The sequence below is a fragment of the Mesitornis unicolor genome, unplaced genomic scaffold (assembly GCF_000695765.1).
Source record: "Mesitornis unicolor isolate BGI_N332 unplaced genomic scaffold, ASM69576v1 scaffold48310, whole genome shotgun sequence".
NCBI classification, from domain to species: domain Eukaryota; kingdom Metazoa; phylum Chordata; class Aves; order Mesitornithiformes; family Mesitornithidae; genus Mesitornis; species Mesitornis unicolor.
In genome coordinates this window covers 1-6,591 of record NW_010161297.1, presented here as the reverse complement: position 1 = coordinate 6,591, position 6,591 = coordinate 1, and positions in this window count along the sequence as shown.

Genomic DNA, 6,591 nt, shown 5'->3' with positions numbered 1-6,591 from the left:
AAGAGTGTTACCATCAACTCCAGGAGGGATCTGAGAGCCTTCCCCTGCTCTGAGAGCCAAACCTCAGCCCTTTTTGGATAGGAAAAAGCAGTTTTTATCCCTTGCCTGCATCAGTTTGATAAAACCACCTTAAATTAAGATAGAAAGGGCCGTGGTGCTGTACATCTTCTCTGCCTGTTTACCTGTGCCACAAGCACTCATGATACTCTTCTATATTCTCACATCTCCCCTTTCCTCTGTGGGTACCTATCTTCAGCTTCCTAGCATCGTCCCACTGTGACAACAAGCCGAATAGAGCACAAGGCAAGAAATCCCTGCGAAGACAAAATGCAAGTGTGGCAGCAAATCAGTCTTCATCACCTGTCCTTGGTGACAGACAATTTCTCATGTTCTCTGCAAGCAGCAATAGGCACTCTGATGCCCCAGAGAACAGCAACCCAGCTGCGGACTTTATCAGAGAAAAAAAGATCAGTTGGATCAACATAACAGGAAGGCCCCCTGTTGTATTTAATTTCCTCCAGGATTTCACAGACCCTCTGTGGACCATATGAGGCTGTCCTCCAGCCAGATAATGCCTGTGAAATTCTGCTTCCCGATGAAGTTTAAACACTGCAGATGGGCTGTTAACAACAAACAACCATTCCACTAATCATTCCAGTAACTGTCAGTAAATCTGCCCAGTGCTGCTGCAGGACTGGGCTCCTGATGCTACAGGGAACCTGTTTCCTTTGAGGCATATCCTCCTATTCAGAAGTCAAATCACTAACTTTTCCATTTGCTACAACAAAGCATTGGTTAAGCAAGAAGAAAAATCATGGTTGCCAAACACCAGCTGAAAAATTATCCCATTTGTTGGCAGATGGAGGCTTCTGGCTCAAGGAGAGGAAAGAAAAGACAGATACATTCAAGAGACTATATTACACAGGCGGAACTGTGTAACTTAAATGAACTGGAGAGAGCTCAGCAGAGTCAGACTGGGTCCCCCCCTGCCTGGACAAGCATCTGGGTGGGCAGAAAGGCATTGAAAGCAGCATACTGAAATACCAAGAGCAACAGGGTATGGATGAGAGAGAGTGAGAGAGAAAATGCAGGTCCTAGAGCAGATACATGAATGCCAATGAATTCCAGTATGAGACCTGAGCTCAGAAAGAGCCCGGTTCCTAGAGAAGCATGAGTCCGACCTTTCCTCAGCACAAGGACTGAGGGAGGAGTTGGCTGCAGGACCCCGGATGCAGGAGCCTGCAGGTTCCTGCTCCTGCATGAAGGCATATTTGTTTTACTTGAGCACAATATAACTCTGTCAACATTATGCTGGCTGTGGTGAGGCTGGGAAGCAGAGTAATCTCCAGCTGAACAGACCCATGCTTTCCACCAAGTGGGGGAGGGTGATGTTGAGCTGCAGCAATCTCCAACATGCCAGTGCCCTTCATGCTGCAACATTATCCCTCAGCCACTCAATTTAAAAAATCAGATGCCCACAGAGCATGCTGGAAGTGGTGGGGAGGGTCTGCTGCCTGCATTCTGCCTGACACAAGGTTTCTCTCCCTTCACTTCCTTCCCACTTGTCCTGTCCTGGAATCACCTGGAGTGACGCCATCATCTGGGGATTTCCTGGGAGGGCAGACACTACATGTGCAGGTATGGCAGAAAAGGCACACTCAGGCTAAATCTCAGTGTTGAGGCCCTCCCTGGGATGTCTGTGCTGAAGTTTTCTCCACTTGTTCCCATACCAGAAGCCGAGTTGGTGAGGTAGCTTGGTAAAAATCCACCCAGCCATTTCCAAGTTGCCTAGAAGCACTTCTGCACTTGAATCAAGCAACAGAAAACACTTCCCATCTGTGCTGAGCATAACCATTCTGTAGAGGGAGCTGAGTCAGCAGATGGGACTAAGTTAGGTATTTATGTGAAAAGCACTGCAAACCTATGCTTTACCCTGTCCTACAGCCTAGAGGGGTAAAGGGTTTGGAATCCTGAGCGTTAACCCCAGAGAGTGCCTGTTCATGTAACAGCTGTTCTTTGTCTTGCTTTCTCTAAACAGCAAAAGCAAACAGGATATGGACACGATAGCCTTACGGTAAGCATGAGAATGTAACCACAGAAGAGTGAAGGGATTCAGAGTTATGGCTACCAGTGCACCATGACAGCACAGCAGAGCTTGGATCCAGTGTAAGGCACCCAAACAATATAGTCATAACCATCAAATCTAGAACCATCATGTAGCCCTGGAAGAGAAGCAGAGCTGGATGGACAGCTGCAGGGAGAACTGTCTGCAACTCTGCCACATGCTTTAAGTTTCTTTCACAACTGTGCATTAACAATGGCAGAAGTGGGAGTGAAGAGAGTCAAAAAGATGCATTTATGTAGTAGTTCCACACTATCTTGTAGAGAAATCCCACCCACACATAGAACAAGGGTCAGTCAACAGTCTTCTCATTGTAGGACAAACCTACCCGGAGGGAAGAGGCAGAGATGTGCCTCTGGTTTTATTCTGAAACCAAAAAATGTCCCCAGCAGTGGCTAAGGGCTGAGAGTTGAGTAATGAGTGCAAGGGGCTGAGTATCAGAGCCTTAACACAGGCACCAGCACTGGGAGGTGTAATTGCAGATTTCTGGTTCTTCTTTCAGACACCACACAGCAGGCTTGCTGGAGGACCTCCCTGCTTGGAAGTGAGGACGAAGGCAACACTGTTCTCTCAGAGATGCCGGAGTTCAGTTCCCCAAGAGCCCATTATCTCCCAAGATAAGGAGACTACTGCACAGTATGGGAAAAACATGGGTGATAAGCAGAGAATGAAACTCACAGTCTCCCTGTGAACCTGGAAATGTTGGGGAATGTACCCCTCTCTGGACTGCTGGGTCTTATCATCCATCACAACTAAATACTGGCGAAGTCTTCTCATCAAAGCAGCCCCCTTTTAGCTCTCAACAATGATACATATACCAGTCCAACATCTCCAGACACAGACGATGGAAAGAAGGGAGCTAGTCTGTAAGATTGGGAATAACTATGTTTTTTTATCAAAGAGGAGTCCAATAATCAGACACATCAAAGAGTGAGAGCCCCCAGAGCTGTCATAGAGCTATTTTACTCAAAGGCAGTGGCAAGGGGCAAAGGAAAGCAGAAGAAGGAAGGGTAAAGCAAACAAAGATAATGACATGGCTTTGTAGCTGGCTGTGTCCACAATGGAGACTGCAAGACAAGCAGGTAGGCAAGCCACCACGTCCCAGGAAGACTGCTGTGTCTCTTGGGTTGGCTCTGTTCTCTCCTGATGCCAACAGGTATTGTTAACTTCCCGACAGATTACAGATTAATAAAGACAGCCATGCATGCAACCACACGGTAACAGAACAAAGTGTCCTCTTGTCCAGATCCAGCTGGGATGGGCACAGTGAGGAGCAGCCCGGAGACTAGTTTGGATAGATCCCATCATAAACACTGTTAATTAGTTTAGATTGAGCCTGCTAAACCAGAATATGCAAACTCCGTCCCACCCAGCCTCCTTGCAGAAGCTGCACCTATCTGGCAAAATTCAGAGAAAGCGTCAGCTGTACTCTCCCTTAACACGTGTGAGAGAGCAGACTCTGGGTAGCTGCAGGTCCCAGGGTGCAGTGTCTCAGGGCTGTGTGGATCACGGCAGAGCGTGGCAGGGCCAGTGCTCCAAGTTTCTGAACAATGAAGAGAAGCAGGTTTATCACTTGACCAAACGCAGCTTTATCCTGGCTGGAAGGTCACATGCCAAAGGAGACACTAGGCAGCCACTCGCCCTCCCTTCCCACCCAGACTAGGGCTAGCACGGCCACAGGCCTGCACGTGCTGCCACCAAATGAAATGACAGTGCTGGGCCTTGGAGAGGCTTTTGCTGATGCCATGGCAACAAAGATCTCAGCAGACCAGAGGCATGTGTCAGTGCAAGGCCCAAGAAAGAGTCCACAGGACTCAGTCGTGAATGAAAGTGGGATGTACAGAGATGCACAAGCAGAGCGGGCTCATTCTTTCACAGCCTCTTAAGGCCTAGACTCTGCTCGAGAGCCCCTTCCAGCCAGGCTGAGATCTGCCAGCTCCTACTCCTCAGGGAATTGGCCCAGATCTTCTAACTGTGACAATGAAGGACTCTGCAACTCTGCTGAGATTCTCCTTCAAGATATCTCAAGTAGCTTTCACGCAGATGGGCCTGGCTTGAGCAAGGGGGACCAGTCAACTGGGAAACGTGATCTCTACCATCCTGGTCCAGAGGGAGAGGGTGTGAAGTGTACTTGGGGAAAACAGCTTCCAGATGGGATATGAAGTTTGCAGCACAGTCTCATTTCGCATTATTTGCTCCTGCTATCTCCCCCTCCCTTTCACACCCTCCTTCTTTCTCCTTCTAACTATGCTCCAAAGCCAAGAAATAGCACGAGATGTGTTTCCAAAGCTGTATTACCAGTGAGCGGTCAGGGAGGGGGCAGCCAAGGGACAGAAATGCAATGGCGAGGATATGCTGGATTTCCTGATCCAAACCCGATTTCTGGCTGCCCGTCCCCCCACCACAGTTCTGAGAGGACAGGGAGGTGGTGCCTGAAGGGGACAAGCCAATGTCCCCTCTGCTCAGGTACAGACGAGGCAATGACCACCACATCCCCAGGCGCAACTGAGAGACTTAAGCTGCTCCGGTGCCACAGGAGAATCTGCTCAGGCTGAGGCCACCTCGGCTGCAGGGAGAGAGTGTGAATCTGTCAGCTGCTGGCTCCTGCTCCCTCCCACTCCTGGTGACCGACATAGGCACTGACTCTTCCAAACATATTTCCACCACATGTTTTCATCCTGACCTCATGCTTAGGGTTGTCTAAATAGCACACTGTATGTGCGTGCGTGCACTTCTCATTCAAACACCCTTTCCTGTTGTACAACAGTTACCTTGGGAGCTAATGTAAGGCATCTAGACATCCAAATGCAAGCTCTCCATTTCCCCCCACCCAGAGCTGGTGTTATACCTCTCAGGCCCCAAGCAGAGACTGAGGCATTGAGCCTTTCCCCCTGCCCAGTTGGGATGCCTTAAGGTGACACCCTTGTAGCCCAGTGACACCACACATGGCTGAGGAGGGGATGGTTTCCTCTCCCTGGATCCACTTCTCTGTGGTCACCCTGGCTGCATCTGTCTCCCCTTTTCCCTTTCACACTTCCATCTTTTGACTGTGACTTTCCCCTTCCCACTTCCAGCTGAGTTGTTTAGGCAACCTCCCTTCAGGACCAGCCTGGTTCTCACAGCCTCGCTGCTCCCACCACAACGGTCTTGCTCCAAAGAGAAAGCAGCAAGGGGCTAATCCAGCTGGGCGGCAGTCCAGGCCCAGGAGACGAAGGGCCTTTGCAGGTTGGAGGCTCTGCTCGTGCTGGCAGGCAGTGCAGATGGGGAGGGGATTCTTCTGAGTTTTCTCTTTTCTTTTTGAAAGTATTTTTCCTCTTTGCTTGCCAAAATAAATCTCCTGTCCCAGCTGTGACATCTGCATTTCCCTTCTCTGCTTTCACTAAGGAATGGAGCCCCCTGCACTCCAGCTTCACAGCCGAGGTTTCCTTTACATTCCAGGAAAGAAGAGCCCATATACTCCAGACAGCCCTTCTGCTCTCTTTAAAAATGCAGTGAATTTTAGACCTTATGCAAGCGAAGGTCTTGACAGAGTTAACAAGACCCAGGCAGGATGGACAGATGCTGCACACACTTCTCACAACCTAGTCAGTGCATCTGCACCCCAACAGGCACAAGTGATCATCCAACCACCTCTTGGCTCTTTCAAACCCCTCTGGTGCCCCTCCACCCTGACACGTACTGCTCTTGGTCTCTCCCCTCACGTACTGCAGCTCCCCGCTGCTCCACGCCTGGTCTGCCCAGGACCCTGATCTGTCTGGATAACTTGCCACCGACCTGTTACCCTCTTGCAGTTCCTACTTTGCTGCATGGCATGGCTGAAGCACTTCAGGCCAACCATCTGCAAACCCCACTGCTATTTCCACCCAGCAGCAGGACAGTATCCCAACCAGTAGCATACTGCAGTTTGAGAGATTGCTGGCAATGCCCAAGTCTCCCATTATTATTTTCAGCAACACAACCTTGGACCCCATGGCAAACCAAATGCTTCCCTGACACCCAGGCTCCAAATGGCAGAGAGCTTGACTGAACCTGGTCTGAAGCTGGGTGCAAAATTTATTGCTGTCTGTAGAATAATGCAGAATGACAGAAAAAGGCAGGGTTTAGGGTCGCTGAAAGCAAACCATCAGCTCCTTCCCTGCAGGGACTGCAGCCCCTCAGACCAAAGGTGCTACAAGCTGCTACTCTCCCCAGCCGCAGCCGTGTCTCTGGTGCCTTGCGAAGTCCCAGCAAGGCTCAGGCACGGCTCGCTGTGGAAACCTCCTTCCACCACACACCCGTGCCAAGGACCTGGATTTACAATTTCCAGCGCTAGGCGCCACAAGACCTAGGAGGGACAACAGAGGCTCAAGACACAATCTGGGGAAGGCGATTGAGGGAGCGGCGCCAAGGCAAGGCGCTGCCCTGAAGCGAGGAAGCAGCAGCAATCCGGACCGCCGACGTCCTCGCCTCGTCCCCGGGTGCCCGCAGCC